The sequence below is a fragment of the Bos javanicus genome, chromosome 27 (assembly GCF_032452875.1).
Source record: "Bos javanicus breed banteng chromosome 27, ARS-OSU_banteng_1.0, whole genome shotgun sequence".
Lineage (NCBI taxonomy): Eukaryota > Metazoa > Chordata > Mammalia > Artiodactyla > Bovidae > Bos > Bos javanicus.
Genome location: NC_083894.1, coordinates 39,167,132 through 39,189,218, shown reverse-complemented (window position 1 = coordinate 39,189,218; position 22,087 = coordinate 39,167,132).

Sequence of the window (22,087 nt, the reverse complement as noted above, 5' to 3'; positions counted from 1 at the left end):
GTAGCCAAAAATAGGTTTGATTTCAACCGCATCACCGATTACATGGTCTTACATTTTCCCTTCTGGTTGTCATAAAATGATGAAGTTCATTTCATCTGAAGACCTCTTTTAATGAAGGTTTTAAATCAAAAGCTGCAACTGCTTCTCACTGTGCAGGCTGGTGCCATTTATTAAATTCCTTGTGTGACACTTGACCTGAGAGCTGAAATCAGCTGGAATCTGTCTGTATAGCTCCTCCCACATCTCCACACACGTGGGGATCTGCTTCTTGGGAGACCTGGGCAACCTCTGTATTTTCATTCAGGAGATTAGGGTGTGAGATTCCTAGGCCTTGAGCTCACAAAAGGAGATGTTCCCTTGCCACTCGAATGCCATCTCATGGGGTCTAAAAGCCCAATCCAAAATACTCTATTATAAAAGTAATAATAGTTGCCAAAAATTAGGTGCAATGTTTTTAAGATTCAATATAATAAAATGCCCTCTGGGGCCCTTTTGTGTTGCAGAAATTTAGCATCTACCATAAAATGATGAAGATAATCACTGTCAGCTGATAACATTTATTAAGCAGTGACTACGTGCTAGGTCGGAGAAGGCAATGGCAACCCACTCCAGTGTTCTTGCCTGGAGAATCCCAGGGATGGGGGAGCCTGGTGGGCTGCCGTCTGTGGGGTCGCACAGAGTCGGACACGACTGAAGCGACTTAGCAGCATGTGCTAGGTATCATGCTGTGCACTTTCTGGCCCTCCTCGGTTACTCTTCAGGACAACCATCAGAAGGAGATCCTATTACAGTTCACATTTCCAGATGCGGGAACTGCGGCTTGAAGAGGTCACACCTTCTCCAAGTACAGCAGGGGCTTCAGTTCCCTGAGCTGACTCCAGCAGCAGCCTAAGGATGCTGCTCCGTGTCAGGAGAACACATGTCCCCACATTTGTCATCATCATACTAACACTTTGGTTAATTCATTTACGCTTGAGAACCTTGTGTGTCATTATTATCCTCCTTCTCTACCTAAGGGTCTATACCCCGAAACCTCTAGTGGCTTACCAGGTCTCCCAAGTTAGGTAGGAAAAATGGGGGCCTCAGCCTCAGTCTTCTGATACATGGAGGGAGGTGCCTATGTTGGCTCCTCTTGTGTCAATCTATGTCATTCCAAGCCAACCTGTCAAGGGGATGCCTAACTGGACATTTTGTGAATTCAGGGACATTGGATTTTGTCCAGGTTAACAATTTGCATGTCTTAACTGAGCTGCCATGATTTAATAACTCTTGCTCATCATAAGGAATGGACCATACAATTTAATAACTTCAGGAATATTTGATTTTCACCATGTTACACTATGGGTTCCCCGGTGGCTCAAACAGTAAAGAATCTGTCTGTGATGCAGGAGACCCATGTTCGATCCCTGGGTTGGGAAGATCCCCTGGAGAAGGGAATGGCAACCCACTCCAGTATTCTTGCCTGGAGAATTCCATGGACAGAGGGGCCTGGTGAGCTACACTCTATGGGGCTGCAAGAGTCGGACACGACTGAGTGACTAACATTCACTCACATGTTACAGTATATTGCCGTTACTGAGAAAGTACCAACCATTTTGAGTTGACAGCTATAGTTAAGGTAAGAGGTCTTAAGACAATAAATTAATAATGTAATACATGTAGTACATTATAAGTGCATGCTGAATCCCAATTTATTAATGTTCCCATTGCTCTTCTCCATGACAAGTTGGGTGCTATTAGCCATAACACACACTCTTTTCTTAGGGAATGTATGCAGCAAACTCCGTTTCTGATTTTTTGTGAACAAGAGAGAGATCATCAAAACATAACTTTGTAATTCATGTAGACAAAAATCAAAAGTAAGAAAAATAAGAAGTTTGGGAGATGAAGTACTCCTTGTGTGATTTCAGTCTTCCTTTTTCTAGAGTTTTATTCTTTTTAAAAAGATTTTATTGGAGTATAGTTGATTTACAATGTCTTGTTAGTATCAGGCGTACAGCAAGTGAATCAGTTACACGTATGCATCGATCCAGTCTTTTGTTCTTTAAACCCTTTTCCCATATAGGCCACTACAGAGTGCTGAGTAGCATTCCTTGTGCTGTACAGCACGTTCTTAGTAGTTGTCCATTTTGTCTATCAGTTCAGTTCAGTCGCTCAGTCGGAGCAGACTCTCTGCGACCCCATGGACTGCAGCACACAAGGCTTCCCTGTCTATCACCAACTCCCAGAGCTTGCCCATACTCATGTGCATTGAGTCAGTGATGCCATCCAACTGTTTCATCCTCTGTCGCCCCCTTCTCCTCCTGCCTTCAATCTTTCCCAGCATCAGGGTCTTTTCCAATGAGTCAGTTCTTAGCATCAGGTGGACAAAATATTGGAGCTTCAGCTTCAGCATCAGTCCTTCCAATGAATATTCAGGAATGATTTCCTTCAGGATTGACTGGTTGGATCTCCTTGCAGTCAAGGGACTCTCAAGAGTCTTCTCCAACACCACAGTTCAAAAGCATCAGTTCTTCAGCACTCAGCTTTCTTTATGGTCCAACTCTCACATCTGTACATGACTACTGGAAAGACCATAGCTTTAACTATATGGACTTTTGTCAGTAAAGTAATGTCTCTGCTTTTTAATATGCTGTCTAGGTTGGTCATAGCTTTTCTTCCAAGGAGCAAGCGTCTTTTAATTTCATGGCTGCAGTCACCATCTGTGGTGACTGTAGCAGCAGCAGCAGCAGCATATGTCCATCCTAATCTCCCAATTTATCCCTCTCCCCACCTTATCCCCTAGTAATCATAAGTTTGCTTTCTACATTCATGAGTCTACTTCTGTTTTGTAAATAAGTACATCTGTATCATGTTTTAGACTCCACATGGAAGTGATACCATTTGGTGTTTGTGTTTGTGTCTGACTTCACTCAGTATGACAAGCCCTACGTCTACCCATGTTGCTGCAAACACAGTTGTTTTGTTCTTTTTTTTATGGCTGAGTGACATTCCATTGTATATATGAACCACATCTACAGTTTTAGCCTTGCCTAAACCAAATGCCATTTTGAAATGGTCTTTCATATATATATTACTGGATGCTAAGTTGCTTCAGTCACGTCCGACTCTTTGTGATCCTATGCACTGCAGCCCTCCAGGCTCCTCTGTTCGTGGGGATTCTCCAGGCAGGAATACTGGAGTGGGTTGTCAAGCCCTCCTCCAGGGGCTCTTCCCAACCCAGGGATCAAACCTGTGTCTCTTATGTCTCCTGCACTGGCAGGCAGGTTCTTTACCAATAGCGCCACCTGGGAAGTCCCATGAAGGCACGCTTTTAAAAAGTCAATCAGGAGAAAATAAATACTCCTGTGGTACATCAGACCATGTCTTACCCAGGGCCATGTGACCACCACTGCCTCTTTCTGGAAAGAAGGCACAACGCGCCGATTTAGGGTCTAGGCCTGAAAAGGCATCAGGTGTTTGCACTCACGCTGCTGTGCTCCTGCTACTCATCATGAGAACACAGACCTCAGGTAGCCACTGGTCCGAGGAAGACGCGAGACCATGAAGCGGACATCCTCAACTCCCTGAAACAGATCAGCCGCTAGCTGGAGGCAGAGTCTGCTGACTATCGGAATTGGGAGCAAGAGAAATAAATGTTCCCTCCTTGTCTGACTCGGTCCAGGCTCCTATAACAGAGCACCATGCATAGGTTGCATGAAACAACAACAGAGTTTGTTGTTTCTACTGTTCTGGAGTCTGGGAAGTCCAAGATCAAGGTGCTGGCGGAGTCAGTGTTTGGTGGGAGCCCATGTCTTGGTCCGTAGACGAGCATCCTCTCGTGGTCACAGAGCAGAGGGCAGCAGAGTCTTTCGGGATTCTCACAACAGTGCTGTGCCGGTTCATAGGGCTGGGCCCTGGTGACCTCATCTGATCTTAATTATGTCCCCAAACCCTTCCTCCTAGTGCCATCACACTGGGGGTTAGGGTTTCTACATATGGATTTTAAGGGTACACAGTTCAGTCCCTAACACTCCTCTATGGCACTGAGATTGTCAGGTTGTCTGTTATGTGGTATTATGGCTCAACAGCTGACTACTACAATCCATGAGAACTGGATAATTGAATCCATAATACTAAAAGTGTACCAGTGGGGATGAGCAAAGAGGCACCCTCAAGGACTCTGCCTATTGCCATTAGTGAGTGGTTCCCCAAGATTAATGGGGAGAACTAGATCAGTGCTGCTGCATTCCCAGCCTGAAGGGCACACTTCATTTCGAGGGGAAATAATGTATGTGTGTGTTGTGCGTAGAGACAAGTCACACCTCTACTTGGTAAAATTCTGTGAGCAAACCTTTCATCAATACCAAAATGCCACTCCGCTGTCTTCAACCTGATTCTCACAGAAAGGTGAATAACTATAGGTGCAGATAAGATGGCAGTAAATGTTTAGCTCGTTTCCAAAACTGTCCATAGATGAGGTTGATCAGAACCCTGCCAAGCCATGTGTTTGCATTTTAATCTGAAGCATCTTCCTAAGATTGGCCTGAAAACTTCTTAAAACTCAAAGGACACAGAACCCAGGGGAATGGAAGGAAGGTTTATCCAAGATAGTTAGCACCTTGTACCGTGACTGTTTTGCACTGAACTTTGCATATCTCTGGGAAGAGATGAATTTGTCAGAGGAAAAAATACTCCGTAGTCCACAGGAAAAATAGTTGTCTGTGGTATCGATTAGTGTCACTTTAGCATGTGATCATGGCCTAAAGGATTATCTTGGTTAAATATATAGTGGTTAGATGTGTAAGTGCATTAGCACGCATTAAATGACTTTATGCATAGTTTCCAGGGGTGGGTTAAGAGTGGCTTGTGAAACAACTGGAAGCAAATGGTGGCCCAGAGCCTCTCCAGGGAAGACTCATAAAGAGAGTGAGGGAGAGAGACTGTGTGACAGTTATTGTTACAGATTCACTGCATGGAAAAATATTTTCCAGAATTATGAATTAATTAACAGCCTAGAATTCTATTTTTCATGCTTATGAACTATATAATGAAGGACTACAATGCATTTTGCATAGCTTTCATTTCTTTAAAATTGCTACTTTCTAAAATTCTCTTGGTCTCACATTTTGTTGGGGGACCCAACTTACTGATCAGTAGAGTTTCACCCAAGAAATAGCAATAGTTGGACATTTCTGAATTTTTCCATATTGCTTTTTTCTTGTTATATTTATGCTTGATTTTGAAGGATTGCTTATGTTTGTGTCACTGCAAGCAATCAGTCCCCAGTCATTGTGTAATACCTAATGATACTCATTATACAACAAAGCCTGAGTTTTTACCAACTGGAAACCCCTAGAGTTAAGTGTCTCTCCTAATCAATCCATCTGTACCATGGCCTTTTCTCTTCGTACTCAGCAGATTCATAAGGTTATTTGCCTTTAGTGATTTCACTTTCTTACAGTATGAAATGATGAAGGCTGATAAAAGGAGAGATTACATTCTTTAAAAAAAAATAAAGAACCGGAAAGCAAAGCTAAAAGAAACAGCAGCTCTGATTTATTTCTCTGTGAGAGTCTCAGGGCTCCTTAAGTGTTTTCCTGTTTCGGCTCTTCAAATCCAGCCTAAGCTAAAATGAAGAGGTATGGTAGAAACTGTTACACACACGCACAGATCCCAAAGACCCCAGTAGGGTAAAGACCAAAAGGAAGCAAAACTAAAAGAAGATGAAACGGGAGAGCTGGGTTCCATCCCTGGTTTGGGAAGATCCCCTGGAGAAGGGAAGGACAACCCACTCCAGTATTCTTCCCTGGGGAATCCCAGGGACAGAGGAGCCTGGTGGGGTGCAGTCCATGGGGTTGCAAAGAGTCAGACACAAAGAGTGAAAGTGAGCAGCTTTCACTCACTCACACTCTCTTCGGGACCAAGGTATGCCCTGTACCCAAAGGCTTCCCATCACCGGGGCCACAGTTCCCACTGTAGGTGGCAGAAGTGTCAGGCATCTCCCTTTCACCGTCTCATTCACATCGTGGTGTCAAAGTGCATTGTTTGTTAGTTGGAGACATGGCCTGGAATTATTTGCAGAGAATCTCTCAAAGCTGTGTCACTGCATAGATCACAGCTGTGGTATGATATCCAGCTTTAAATCTTGGATTTTTCCATTTTTCCTAAGAAGTGACCCAAGATGACTGTGAACTTCATTTCTTTACTGTGAATTAACAAATAATGACTGCATGGGCTATTATGAATGTTAAATAAGACACTGTGTGTCAAGTACATGCTATAATGCTTAGATATAAGACCTAAGTGCAAGTCAGGCTCAATGCTATGTTGCCACTTCGACGGCTCGTGAAATTGGGAAGGGCATGAATGGCTTACCTACTTTTCCCCTCTCTATCCCTCTGCTCCCAAGGACAAGTTCCCTGGACCAAACAACCCTCCTTATCACGGGACCCAGTCACAGCCCTTGCTTACCCCCAGATAGCAGGCTCCAGTTTCCTGCCAGTCCACAGAATTATTCTAACAAGCCCATCATTTTCTCCCATGGGAAGCGGGGGTACCACACCTTCTTGGTGTTCCCAACCAGGATTTTTGGCCTTCCCCAATCAATAGAAATTGATCAGAGGCCAGACAAGAGATTCAGTCAAGGCTTTATTGGGGCTTCGACTGCCACAGAGGGGAGCAAGAACAAGGAACAGTTTCCCTTGCTCATCTGCTCCCCAGGGTGGGGGTGAGCTGGTTCCTTACATAAAGTGAGGGTCTGGGCAGGTCCAGGGGCTGGACTGGACGGGTGCCCACCCCTTTGGTGGTGGTGAACGCCAGGGGCATGCACAGTGCCCTGCTATTGCTCCTGACCGCCTAGTCTTGCTCCTGGCTCTTCAGAAGTGGCGGCTGGGTTTTTGGTCTCTGTGTATCTTATTGTCCAGAATTTGCCCCAACTGCACATTCACACAGTTATTTTTAGTCCCTTATAGATTCTTTGTATTTTGTTGCTGGAGGAGACGTTTGTCCAGGTGCAAGCCCTGCAGCAGAGGGTCCCAGGTCCCAGCCTGTCTCACTGGTACTACAAAGCCTGCCCTCACTGCCCATTCACTCTGCTCTTCAGCACAATCCCTGTGTAACTCTGCAGGAGCCTCCTCCCCTGGGCTGTGAGTACACGTGACTGATAGTAATGTCCATCCACTGGATCTGCTGGCTGTCGGGTGTCTTCTGCTTGGCCATCCATTCAAGGTAGGAATGTCCCTGCACAACGTGGTAAAGAGGAGACAGTGAAAGCAAATACCTGGCACATTGCAAATCATCAGTGGTAAATGATGTCATAATTTTCAAGAAAAAGAAACCCCCAACTGCTCTCAGCCTCTTAGAAACTCTTTTAATAAAGTTGTCTCTCCCTAAGGCATGGAGAGGCTCGTCCCCCATCTTTCGTTACTCAGAGCTGACATTTGAATACTGGGACCAAGGGTGGGGAGTGAGGACACAGCTGGGGAGAAACCGAGGGGCCTGTGCAATTGATTCCTCCCTGCATGTGACCCAGAGTGTGAAGGGCGTCGGCGTTAAAGTCAGATTCCATAGCCACTGCAACTATCTCAATATTCCCAGGGTGTCCTACCCCACCGAGATCTGATATGGCCGCCCCAGGCACATGCCATGCTGTGTCTGCATCCCAGGCATTTCCTGGTCCGTGAGCCTGGACTTACACCCCCAGCGAAGCTTGGGTGTGAAGAGTTCTTAGCAGGACAGAAGCAGAGACTGTGCATCCGCTGTCACTGACTGCTGCTGCTCCCTAAGGGGTACTTCTTCCTGGAGCTTCAGCCATGCTACTAAGTAAGGTACAGTGACCGTGCCATCTCCTGTTGCCTTCACTGTACGTGGAGGAATGCCTCGTACTCAGAGGACTCTCCACAGACACGTGTTGAATGAGTTATTGATTGAATGATCAATCATTCAATTCAAAAGTCAGCTGAACTTACCACACACCTAACACACTGTAAGTGTGTAAGAATCATGAGACAAGACCCCTAAACTTCAGGAGACTGCAGTCTGTTTTGAAGAGACAGAAACTGGGAAGGAAGAGTTGGTGATGGCTCCTTAAAGAGGGTGGAGGATTTGACTGGGTCTGAAAGGAGAAGAGGAGGAAAGCGAGGAGTCAGCCGGAAGTGGGCAGGGTGAGCCGATGCCTGTGCTGTGATTGGAGGCTGACCTCCATGCTTCTTGCCTCCTATTTCCAGAAGAAGGAAGCAAAAATGAGGCTGAATGGGCCTATGCTGTTGGGTAGGAAATGCTCGTGCACCTTTAAAACAAATCATCACTCTCCACATATGCAAATTAAATCAAAGAGTTTCTTGTGACAAGGAGACATCAATTTTGTCCCATTTTGCTTTCTTTTGAACAGCAACACTATCAATTTTGATTGTTCTCATCTATGAAATTTACTGTATTTGGTGTACTACTAAAGTATTATTCACATGATGTAAATTAATTCCAACCGCAGGATAAACCCATGGAAAATGTCAGTTTTCCTTTGATTTTTTTTTCATTGTGTACAGAATAAAATGGGAGCTACAGTGTAACAAGACTTGGCAAAACAATGTTGTTGTGACAAATATCTGAGACAAATATATGTGGCATAAAATATGACCACTCAAGGGAAATAATGGAACCTTTCAAATTCCACCCCCCAAAATCCCATTATAGAAATAGGAAGCCAGGAGCTATGCTTTTAGGAAAAGATGTGAAGCCAATTTCTTTCTCTCCTTCTCTAGAGGTTGTGGTTGTATGTCAAAATATTAGAATTAGGAATTGAGATACAGTCTTAAAAGCCTGGATTAATGGACAAAAATCATATTACCAACCTGAAAAGAGCTACTAAACTTCAAAAGAAAATAGTTACATTTTGCAATATTATCCCAAATCCATTGTAAATAGGAAAGATATAGGCCATTTACTGATATTTTTAGAATGTTTTTTGGCTGATGTAAGTAGCTTCTGAGTATCAACGTGTACATATGTACACACAGAGAGCTCCTCAGTTATTATTTTGGAACAGAGATCTCATTTTTAAGCCAAAGAGACCATGTTTTCTGTTCACATCTGATGCATTTATGACTCGATATCTCACAATTTCCAAATAATCTAATTCCTTCCTTTAGTTAGAAACTCTGGAGGACTAACATTTTGACGTGTTGACTGAGCATTTTCCAGGGCTTAGGCATTTGTGATTTGGGTTTGGAGAGTTTTATTGTCATGGTAATGTGGGGCGCTTTTCAATAGAACTCAGGGAAAGCGGTGAATGGTTTCTCAGACATACAAGGCTAAGCTATTAGTTCATAAGAAAGAAAGTCAAATTAATATGAGGAAGAGGGCTTCCTTTTTCAAGTTGTTCAGATTTGAGAGTTCAGGAAGGGCATTAAACGTTGCAGTAGTATGATGAGCTTGAATTTAGATATTCCTAGAGAAAGCCACCCATTTTCTAGAGCAGAACATCCTTCTCCTCTTTCCCTCCCCACCTCGCTACCCTGAATGCACGGGAGCCAAGATCAATCTCTTTGCTCTGTGAGTCTTGGACACAAGACCAGATCTGCGACTAGCAGAGGAGGAAAAAGGCTGCCAACCAGCGTCCAAGATCACAAAACTTCTAGGCTGTTAAAAGAGAGATGTAGGGGGGTGGGGGGAAGGGATAAATCAGGAGCTTGGGATTAACATATACCCACTACTATATATAAAATAGATCATGAACAAGGACCTACTGAATAGCACAGGGAACTCCACTCAATATTCTGCAGTAACCTATACAGGAGAGGAATCTGAAAAAGAATGAGTGCATGCGTAAGGATTCACTTTGCTTTATACCTGAAACTGCACAACACTGTTGTTCAACTGTACTCCAATAAAATTCCTTAAAAGTGAAGAGAGAGTTGGAGACTAAGATCTGCTTGTGTTCTTGGTAAATCTTGTGGTTCCCCAAATAAAAGCTAGATAATGGGGACACAAATGAAAAAGTGTGGACATTTTTATGAAGTGGGAACTAAAAAGCAAAGAAGTAAAAGGGAGGTCATGGCTGACCCTCTGTTCAGAGGCTTGCAGAGCATGAACTGTTCCATGTGCCCTTCCCGAAAGCGGATGCAGGATGGGTGGCCGTCCCCTCCACCCCCTCCCTTGGGGTAATCCCCCAGACTCCTCCTGTAAGGGACTGCTAAGCCCTCTTTGGAATCTCCTGGGGGCAGAAGACACTCCTTTCCTCCCTGGTCACTGTTGGGCAGATGTAGCTCCCCAGACACAACACAGGAAAGGAAGGAGCTTCTATCTGAGACCAAGTACCTGGTGAAAAACCCTGGAAGGTTGAGTCCCTACAACCCACCAACTTCTCCCAGAAAGGCAACTGAGAGCAGAAAAACGGGAGCAGGGAGGGGCTTCTTCTTGGGTTAATATTTCAGTCACTTTCTGTAGTTACAGAACTATGTACACAGGAGAGAGTAAATAAAGAAAAGGCAATCTGGGCACGATGGGCGGGATGACGGCTAAGTCAAATAGCCAGGGGCCACCACACCTGGCAGCCAGGGTCTGACGTCGGCCCCATGTACTGAGTGCCGGCTCACTCCAGATGGAGACACGGCCTCTGGAGCAGTTTCCTCATTCACATCTGTCATGGTAGCTCCTGTGAAAATTTAGCAGGGCATAGAGACAGGGCTTTCCCAACGGCTCAGCGGGTAAAGTATCCACCTACAATGCAGAAGACACAGGAGATGCAGGTTCGATCCCTGGGTCAAGAAGAGCCCCTGAAGGAGGAAATGGCAACCCACTCCAATATTCTTGCCTGAAAAACCCCTTGGATAGAGGAGCCTGAGGCGCTACACTCCAAGAGGTTATGCAGCGTGGGACATGACTGAGCATCTAAGGACACGCACACAGAGGCGGGTAAGAGGGAGGCAGGGAAGAGTGCCTAGGGCAAATGACGTGAACTCTGTGGCCTCTAGGGAGTCACAGTATTTGCTGCACCTTAGAATCACTTGGGAGGATGTTAAAAGTCCTGGCGTTCATGTCCGGACCAAGTATGTCAGTGTCTTCATGGGTGAGACCCAGGCATCGGGATGTTTTAAGATCCTCGGGGGATTCCAATGTGCAGCCAAGATCATGAATCACGGCACTGGTGCATTTTCATGGCAGGGAGCACAGATTCAATCCCTAAGCAGCTTAGGAGTTTTGAGAACCCCTGTGGTAACGTGTAGGTCGACAGGGGCAGCTGGGAAGGGTCGTGGCTGTGGGTAGAAGCACAAGACGACACACTTGGGAGAACTTCTGAATCTGAACACTCATGACTGCATTAAAGGCTACATGGTCACTGTATTGTCTACGATCAAAAGAACAACTTTAAGATGCCTCCAAATTTCTCAGACCCTCTTTTAGTTATAAAGCCAGACATCTAAAAGGAGGCAGGGGTGGGGGTGGGATGAATTGGGAAATTGGGATTGACATATGCACACTAATCATGCATCAGATAGATAACTAATGCAAACCAACTGTATAGCACAGGGAACTCTACTCCATGTTCTGTGGTGACCTAAATGGGAAGGAAATCCAAAAAAGAGAGGATGTATGTATCTGAAGAGCTGATTCACTTTACTATACAGCAGAAACTAAGAGAACATTGTGAGGCAACTCCAACAAAACTTAATTAAAAATAAATCAATAAAAGGAGGCAGGGCTCCTAAGGCGTCCAACTAGAGACTGGGGTGTGATTGACAGGAGCCACTCAGAGCCTTGGAGGCAAAATGTCCCAAAGGGACATTCAAAAGGGGAAAAGATTGCAGTCAGGACCGGGGAATGAAAAGCAAGGCTGCAGAAAGAAGCGGGTGCTGAGAAATAAAGTGCAAGAGGCAAAAATACAGCCTTGGAAACCTGATCAGCAGCCCCTCCCTGGGTCAGTAGACTGGAAGAGGCGGATGTGTAGAAGATGGATTTGGGTAAATGACTTTGGAGCCTACTGGGCCTCTTTCCTTGCAGCCAGCCGTGTGACCAAAGATGCTCCCTGGCTCTGGAAAACCAGACCACTGCCCTAGCTTGGACCCTGGGACCACCAGCCGGGCCTTGTGTCCATGAGGAGGTGACCAAGGCGAACCGGTTTCCCTGTGCTTCTTCCAGGCCATGGGCTGTGACTGGTGGCAGCGATTCCCTCCTTTAGCTACTCACAGACTTGGTAAATATCAACCAGAGAGCCAGGGCTGATAACTAGAGCACTCAGCCCCCTGCTGTGCTCCAGAGTGGACAGTAGTTGGCGCTGGCCTGGTTGGGAAAGAAGAATCAAGTTTTCTCACTTCTAAAAAATAGCATCTTTGAACGGATTCTACACTTGCACATCCTTTGTGTTATTTTCACATCTCATGCATTCTGTACAGGTGAAGCTCAGGCTGAATTTCCTAACAATATCCTGTTCCACTTTGTGCTGATGTGCTCAGCCATGGCCACCTCTTTGCAACCCCATGGACTGTAGCCTGCCAGGCTCCTCCATCCATGGGATTTTCCAGGCAAGGATACTGGAGTGGGGTGCCATTTCCTTCTCCAGGGGATCTTCCTGGCCCAGGGATTGAACCTGAGTCTCCTGTGTCTCCTGCACTACAGGCAGATTCTTTACCAGTGTGCCACCCAGGAAGCCAAAAGTGAAAGTTAAAGTCGCTCAGTCGTGTCCGACTCTTTGTGACCCCATGGACTATACAGTCCGTGGAATTCTCCAGGCCTTTCCCTTCTCCAGGGCATCTTCCCAACCTAGGGATCGAACCCAGGTCTCCTGCTTTGCAGGCGGATTCTTTGCCGCTATGCCACCTGGGAAGCCAAGGAGAGATGTAGATCGCCCTCCCTTGGGCTGCTCACCAACTGCTGTCACCGTGTGGTCCACAGATGGAGAGGGGGCCAGCTGGCGAGTCAGAGCAGAGCAGGCAGCTCCAGTGTCTACAGGAAATTCAGTTACCTGCCACACCAAGGGTGAGTCGGGACTCCTCTGGGGTAATGGGAAGGATCAGGTGGCATCTGCAGCCAGGCAGGCCCTCGGGCCCCATCAGGCGCTGCGCGGGCTCTCTCATCCGATTTACTCACAAGGAACTGGGGCTGGTCGGGGTTGCCCCTGGGGTGTCGCCCAGAAGGGTGCCCAGGACATTCCACTTCAGTTCTCACTATTATTACATGTGGGTCTCTGGCGATGCTATGGACAATCTGCAAAAAGTCCTTGAAATTACTGTAAAGCTAATAGTACTATTCTCACTAGAATTAATAACGAACCCCCTCACCCAACTCATCAAGCCTTTAAAAATGTTTTCTTTTTCTTTTTTATATATGTGTATATATACATATGTGTATCTTTTTTCTAAATCAGAGGATAAGTGCTTTACAGTGTTGTGTTGGTTTCTGCAATACAACAGTGAGAATCAGCCATAAGTATGCAAATGCCCCCTCCCTCTTGAGCTTCCCTCCCTTCTACCCCACGCCCCCATCCCACCCCTCTAGGTATCATAGAGCCCTGAGCTGAGCTCCCGGCACTCTAAGCAGCTTCCCATTAGCTATCGTTTTTACACATGGAAGTATATATAAGTCAATGCTACTCTTTCACACAGAGGAATTGAGGGTAGCAGTCTTTTTAAAAATTCTTACTGGAGCCCAGTTTTGAGTCCCACTCATTGAATCCTTCTCTTTAAATCACTAGTCAACAAACTTTATTTGAACATTCTAGGCTTAACAACAACAACAACAAAACAATCGGGATGAAATAAGAAGCCATTCTTTGGCTCAGCGAGTTGATCTGGATAATCCGATTGCAAGTCCTTCTGTTAGGAGCAGATTTGCAAAACCTCAATCAACACAAAGGGGACCTTTCATAAAAGCTTTTCTCTGCCACAATGTTTCACCACCTTATTCTCAAAAAAAAGGATACCTTCTGTGAAGATGCCTAACACACTACATGATTTAAAGCATTTTTTAACCTATTTAAGACATTGCTTCATTAAAAAATAAGGTCAAGGAATAGTAGGTGTTATGGTAATAACAGGTACTTATAATATGATTTGAAAAACTGTCTTATCCCTTTAATTATCAATTCACCCCATTACTTCCCTTCTTTATGCTCATCATTATCTTTTTAGTTTTTTAGTTCTTATTCTTTGCTCTCTGTCTCATCAGCCTGTCCTTTCTTCACTGCTTTTGCTTCCCAGGGCAGAGCCACACTAGTATATATTCTGTGTGAAACTTCTAGAGAAATAGATTTTTCATGAATTTTCAAAGAAACAGATTCTTTCCCCACAATCATACCTCGTTTGCAATGGGATGTGCATTGGGGTTATAGAACACCACTAGACTTCTCAGCCTCTTTGGAACTGGAGATGAAGAGGGAGAAAAGTTCTCTATTTTTATCTGTGAAACTTCCACTTGACAGCTCTGCTTGTGGATGACTTTTTTTTTTATCACTTTAAAAGTTTAAGGAGGACAAAGACTGATCCATCTCTTTTCTAAAGAAAAAAAATCTCCAACAATCGTGATAATCTTGTTGAAATCACTTTAAAAGTTTAAGGAGGACAAAGACTGATCCATCTCTTTTCTAAAGAAAAAAAATCTCCAACAATCATGATAATCTTGTTGAAATAATGATCTCTCAAGGACAAACTGATTTTATTTGAAAGATTTCTGGAATTCTACAGGATTTTCTGGAAAAATGAGCAGATGGCCATAGGATGGAGATTGTTATAACTTGACGAGAGTTCATCCACCAGGAAAGATAAGTGATCAGCTCTAGAAAGATCCGTCATGTTGCAACTTGGCATTTGTCCTCAGTTTAGCCAAGGGCTGTGGCTCAATTCAGAGTCAAGATACAGCCAGTATGAGTGAATTCCTTCTAATTTTACAAACTTTACTTTTATTCTAATTTCTCCAGTGCTGAACTTAGAGCCTGGCTCAGTCTAGACTCTGAATAAATATTTGTTGAAAAAAAAATAACAAATACTTTTTTGAAGGAAGGCTTACTGGGACTCTTTTTATTCTGAAAGAATAAAGGGAAAACCATTCATATAAATCCAAACTTGAGTGGTTCCCCATGGTGGTGACGCCAGTGATGATGGTCTTAGGTCCATCTTAAAAGCACCTCTCTGAAGACACCCAAAGCCTTGTAAAGTGGGAGCCCCAGGACCCTGTAAACCCTGCCACTGACACAGATTTCCACGGCCACCTTCAGTGACTGAGCAGTCACTTTCTGATGGCTCCTTCTTTTTTTTTTTTGGAATATAATTGCTTTACAATGTTGTGTTGGTTTCTGCTGTAAAATAAAGTGAATTCACTATATGCATACGCACACCCCCTCCCACCCCCATCCCACCCTTCTCAGTCAACGCAGGGCTCCGGGCTAGGCTCGCTGCTAGACAGCACCTTCCCGTCCGCTTTACACGTGGTAGTGCACACGTCTCTGCTACGCTCTCAGCTCACCTCTCTCCCTTCCCCGTGTCTGCACGTCTGCACCTCTATTTCTGCCCTGCAAATAAGTTCATCAGCACTATTTTTTCTAGATTCTCTCTGTCTGTGTGTGTTTTTCACTTTGATTTCCTTTATTCATTCTTGGCTGCACTGGTCCTTGTTTCTGGAGGCGTTTCCCTCGTTGCAGTGGGCTGCTCTTCGTCGTGGTGCGCTGCTTCTCACTGCGGCGGCTTCTCCAGCTGTGGAGCACGGTCCTGGGAAGCGTGGGCTTCAGTAGCTGCGCCGCACGGACCAATGCCCCCTCAGTTGCTCTGTGGCAGGTGGGATCTTCCCGGACCAGGGATTAGACCTGTGTCCCCTGTACTAAGCCACCAGGGAAGCCCTATATGTGTTTTAAAGTAGAAAGTTATTTCAAATTTGAATTGTATAAAGCACCTGAAGGGTTTTAAATACCAAAGAAAAAACCTTTTTGTGTATGTGTATCCAGAAGTGGGGATAAAGTGCCAATACTGAAAGGGTTAAAGCTCTCAAACCACATAGAGATAAAAATATACAATGACCCCAGATAGACAAAAATATTAATTAGGATACGTGTTGAGATTGACTTCTCTATATTGAGCATACTTATGGTTCATGGCATGGTGCTTTTGGAAGTAGGGAAGAAAAAGACGGTAGAAAAAAAAATACATGTGACCAACCAAGATGGTGAAACAGAAGGGTGCTGAGCTCACCTCTGCCCATGAACTCATCAAAAATACTGTACACATGGAACAATCCTCTTTGAAAACAGTTTGGAGACTGGCAGAAAGTCTCCTGTACAACTACGACTGTAAAGAAAGATCCACATGGAGTCAGAGGGGAGGGAAGAACGTGATCCGGTCAGAACGTATGTAGAAGAGGTGATCCTCCCTGGAGGGTGACGGGTTTAAATGGAGTATAATTTATAAAAATAGTGAACCATCACTATGTTGGACACTTGAAACCAATGTAATATTTAAAGCATCTCTACTTCAACACAAATAAACAAACAAAATTCCTGAAACAAAACTGACCTCACTTTTTAAAGATTTCTTAAATAATACATTGAATATTTAATTACAAATCCATGTGGTAGATACGGGTGGAAGGATGAAGTGGTAATTTTTCTGGCTTTATGTCAGTCATTCATCCTTTTATTCATTTACAACATCTGTCATTTCCTAAATGATTTTAAAGGAAGCTTGAAAACATCTAAACAACACCAAAGGTAATGTTTTATTATATAATAATATATGTAACACTATATTATATATAATAATATGTTATCTAATGTTTACTAATTTACTCTCGGGGTAGATGACTGGGCAGAAATAACTGAGAGAGGTTACTAACTGTCATCAAATGGGGGTCTTCCCTGAAAAGAGGTAGGGGAAACAGTGTAAATGCTGTACATCAAATAAAATGAATGTGCCTCCTTTACTGAACAGGAAATTTCTCTGACTTCCTTTCCTCCTCTCCGTGGGTTCCCTTGTCTCCTAGGAAGGGCAGCTCATTGGAAACAAGATGGTAGATGGCATGAGAGGAGGTGGCATGGGCCACGCGATCAGAAGAGGAGGTCACGAGACGGTGAGTGTGGAATGGGTCCTCTTCCTCCTGTGGTCCTGCAAAACTCGAACAAATGTAAGCTGGCATTCTTGAGAAGCTGTCAGGATGGGCAGAAGGTAGAGTTCAGCAGCAAAGCTAGAAATAAGTAGGGTCTAAATTTAACATCAAAAATGCAGGGTCAGCATGGAGGGTGTTTGACTTCAGAGATCTCAGGAGAGTCACATTTTTCAAAATCTCTGATGAAGTAAGAGCACAGATGACGGTTTCCATGTGGCTGCAGGGGCAACAGCAAGCCACCCTCTGCTTGCCTTCCCTCCACTTCATCACGGCCCCATTCATTCTATCATCCTTGCATCTTTGGGCCACTGATAGGTCTTCTGAAAGATTACCATGTGATCTTTTCCCTCTGGACTTCATTCAGGGTCTTCCTACACTGGATTCACTGAAGCTAAGACCTACTTAAGGCCCAATGGATATATCAGAATTCTGCTACTGCTTTAAAAGGTAATTGACTCTTCTCCTCCAAGGGAGGAAAATTTTAACTGTGTTACATTGTGTTAACTAGGTGCTTGTGTCTCATGGCTGTTTCTCAATTTTGCCCAGAAGGTCTCAGGTTGGGATTTCACTAAGTTCTTTTTTAAATTCATTCTTTTTGAAGGAGATGCACCTCTAGATGGGGTGAGCCATGGGGCCAGAGCCCTGGGTGCGATGGAAGAATCTAACACTCTACAGGCACAGAAATCTCCCTTCAAACCTGCTTCCAGAACTGCCTTGGGAATTACCTGGTGGTCCAGTGGTTAGGACTCTGCAGTTCCACTGCAGGGGGTATGGGTTCGACCCCTGGTCAGGGAGCTGTGAGGTGTGGCAAAACACACACACACACAGGAATAACATGTGCATTTTTAAAAGGTGCCAGGTGTGGAAGCTGTTATGCATCATAGACTATAATTGTTACTAAGTTTTGGGAAAATCATGATAAATCATTTTTAGAAGTTTAACAAAATGCACAGTGGCCAGATAAAAGTCAGTCTGCTTAAAGTCTTGTCATGAAGTCACTTAGTCATGTCCGACTCTTTGCGACCCTATGTATTATAGCCAGTCAGGCTCCTCTGCCCAGGGGATATTCCAGGCAAGAGTACTGGAGTGGGTTGCCATTTCCTTCTCCAGGGGATCTTCCTGACCCAAGGGTCGAAGCCCGGTCTCCTGCAGGCAGACTCTCTACCACCTGGGCCAGCAGGGAAGCCCTTATTTTGCAAATGCTGCTGTGTATTTTAGATATTCAGTTTAGACTCTGCTTACTTCTAACTTTGTTGCTGAACTCTATACCCTCTGCCCATCCTGACCACTTTTCAAGAAATCCCACTTATGCTTATCAGAGTTTCATAGGATCAAGGAGAAAAAGAGAGCCCATTTCACTCTCCCCAACTCATGACCTCTTCTGAGAATAAATAAAATGAAAAAGAACCACTCTTTCACCAAAAACACAGCATCTCTTTTCTAAGGAGGGTCCTCCTCTAGTACAGAGCAGTGTGTTGATATTCACGACAAACGGCACCACTGAACTGGCCGTATCCAGCCGGGTCACCTGCTGCCCAGGCCAGCCCACTGCCCCCCAGACAGTCCTTGGAGGCAGGGGGACAGGCGAGTTTCCAGTGGCTCCATGTGTGGCCACAGTCCCTTCCAGACTCACTCACGTGTCAGTTCATATGCTGGCCGTAGTCCTTGCTTGTTTTGATAGAACACAGAAAGCCAATAAAGTAAACAGACCCTAGCAGTGAGGAGCCAAGGTCCGGCTTTGTCTAGGACACACCGCCCCTCATTGTAATTCTAGCTCCAGCCCATCAGGCCTTTGGGAAGCAATGTGAAGGGTCCAGGACAAGGAAGCCCGGGAACCAGACGCCCTGGGTCCTTTTCACTAGCTGGGTGGCTTCAGACAAACAATTGGCTTGTGTGCCAAGTGGCCCCTCCATGAAACAAAGACTCGGGCAAAGTCATTCTGGGGTCTCCTCCCTTAGCAGAGGCCGTGGAGACTTCATTCACAAGTCCCATCTTTTTTCTGCGGCTTATGAGACAGAGTTCAGATGTATCAGCTTGGCTTTATATGCCGTGCAGCCACCTGGCCCCAACTTGCACTCAGGCTCCTTCCTCCGTGCACACCCAGTGCACAACCCATTCTAAAGAGGCTGAGAACTGTGGCTGTCTCTGCATATATGCCCGTGACTGGGACTGCTGGAGCATATGGTGGTTCTATTGTTAATTTTTTAAACAAACCTCCACACTGTTCTTGCTAGTGGCTGTACCAGTTTACATTCCCACCAGCAGTACGAGGTGGGGGTGTTCCCTTTTCTCTACACCCTCTCCAGCATTTATTGTTTGTACATTTTGAGATGATATATTCCAAAACAGCTTTTTTGGGTTTTTTTTTTGAAGAAAGGGGAGAGATGTGTATGGTTATCCTTTTTGAAGACCATCACAGGTTCACAAATCCTGTGACATCTGCTGACCCCACCCCAAGTCCCTCGTGAGACGTCAGCCTTTTTTTCCCTTCACTGGGTACCCAAGCTAGCCCAGAGCTTGGCACTTTCTAAGTGCTCAATAAATACTTGTAAAATGAGAGAATTCAATATGTTGCTTTTCCCAAGGTCATTTATCAAGTGGAGATGCACAAAGGCTAAAATTGCTGTAAAATTTCCGAATACCAGTAACTAGCAGGCGGCACCCCACTCCAGTACTCTTGCCTGGAAAACCCCATGGACAGAGGAGCCTGGTGGGCTGCAGTCCACGGGGTCACTAAGAGTCGGACACGACTGAGCAACTTCACTTTCACTTTTCACTTTCATGCCTTGGAGGAGGAAATGGCAACCCACTCCAGTGTTCTTGCCTGGAGAATCCCAGGGATGGTGGGGCCTGGTGGGCTGCCATCTCTGGGGTCGCACAGAGTCGGACACGACTGAAGCGACTTAGCAGCAGTAGCAGGCACTTTTCTGAAAAATAGGGAAGTCTACTGATACGCTTGAAGGCTCATATCCTGGGTGCCTGTATACCCTATGTATAAAGATTCTTCCTTTATTCTCAGTTCTTTTTATTTTTCATGCATTTTCTGGGTCTGTTTCTCTCTGTCTCTCTTTTTCTCAAGCCCTGTACCATCCCTGAAAGCTTCTCAATCTCCAGGCCTGTATTCATCTTGCCTCTCCTAAAGTCATATACTGATTGCTACCATCCAGGGTTTATTTATTAATATTTAAACACTTCATAGGGAAAAGTACAGAGATCAGGAGACTCAGATTCCTGTCCTAAGCCAGTACTATCCAGCTCTGAAATTATGAATAAGTGTCTTTACTTCACTGACTCTAACGAGGGGATTAGATGAACCTTGCCCCCAAAGAAGTTTCAACCTTTGTGCTTAGTGATTGATCAGATCCATCTGGAGCAGGGTTCTGTACAGATTTTTAATACAGTCCTTGGGATTAGTGGGAAAGACTTGAGTTTGCAACATCCGCTGTGGCCAGAGTAGGAATTGCATCTGAGCGCTAGACCCAGGACTAAACTTCGGGAGTATCTGGGCATGGATCATCTTTCCTGTGAGCGCTGACATTTTCTTTGCCTTGTTTTTCTCTGAAAGGGCTCTTCTCTGATAAGGGTTCTTCTCTGACAAGGGCTCTCCTGAAGGCCTTTGCTCTGTATCACACACGTAGGAGCTACTCTGTTAAGATATTTTGAATGAATAAAGGTGTCACTGATCTGCACAGTTAAACGTAGATAAAACAGTATGTTCTGTATTGTATGACTTATAAACATTTTAAAAAGACTTAAATTTTGAAAAGTTCTGAAGACAGTCATTTAAATGAAATCAACATACATTGAAAGAAATACACAACTTTATTTTTCCACAGTGAATTTTTTCAAGAGTTTATTTTTACTTCAGTCTCTAAGACTTAAACGTGAGTTTCTCCAGAAAGAATTCTGTATATCCAAGGTGATGATGAAAAGCTCTTAAATGCTACCAGAAGGTTATACCCACATGCTTGATGAATTCTGTATGATTAAGTGACTGAGACTGGATGTTTTTGCATGCAGCATTTATTTTTAATCTTTTAAATAACAGCTTTATTGAGATATAATCACATACCATAACGTTTATCCTTTTAGAAGGTAGAATGCAGCGGCTTTTAATATACTCACAGAATTGTATATTTACCATCACTCTCTAACTCTGGAGCATTGCTATCAACCCCCAAATCAGCTCCACATCCACCTGCAGTTAGTCTGCCTTGCATCTCTCCCTGACCTCTGCAGCTCCTTAACTGCCTTCTGTCTCTGGGTTTGCGTGCTTTGGATGTTTCATGGTAATAGCGTCGCACACAACGTGACATTTTGTGTCTGGCTTCTTTCACGTGTTTTTAGGCTCCATCCGTCTGTACCATGGATCGGCACTGCCTTGCTTTTTCCGACTGAATGATTTTCCGTTATGTGGATGGACATTTTGTTTGTTTGTCCATCAGCTGATGGGTGTTTCAGTTGTTTCCACTTTTCGGCTATTTTGAATAATAGCCAAATTGCTGCTGTGAACATCTTTAGGTTTTGTGTAGTTGGGGGGGAATTAGGTCAGATGATTAATTTTTAACTTAGATGTGCAGAAGCTTTTAAGTTTAATTAGGTCCCATTTGTTTATTTTTGCTTTTATTTCCAATATTCTGGGAGGTGGGTCATAGAGGATCCTGCTGTGATGTATGTCAGAGAGTGTTTTGCCTATGTTCTCCTCTAGGAGTTTTATAGTTTCTGGTCTTACGTTGAGATCTTTAATCCATTTTGAGTTTATTTTAAGACAGCCTTCAGAATGGGAGAAAATAATAGCAAATGAAGCAACCGACAAACAACTAATCTCAAAAATATACAAGCAACTCCTACAGCTCAACTCCAGAAAAATAAATGACCCAATCAAAAAATGGGCCAAAGATCTAAATAGACATTTCTCCAAAGAAGACATACAGATGGCTAACAAACACATGAAAAGATGCTCAACATCACTCATTATCAGAGAAATGCAAATCAAAACTACTATGAGATACCATTTCACACC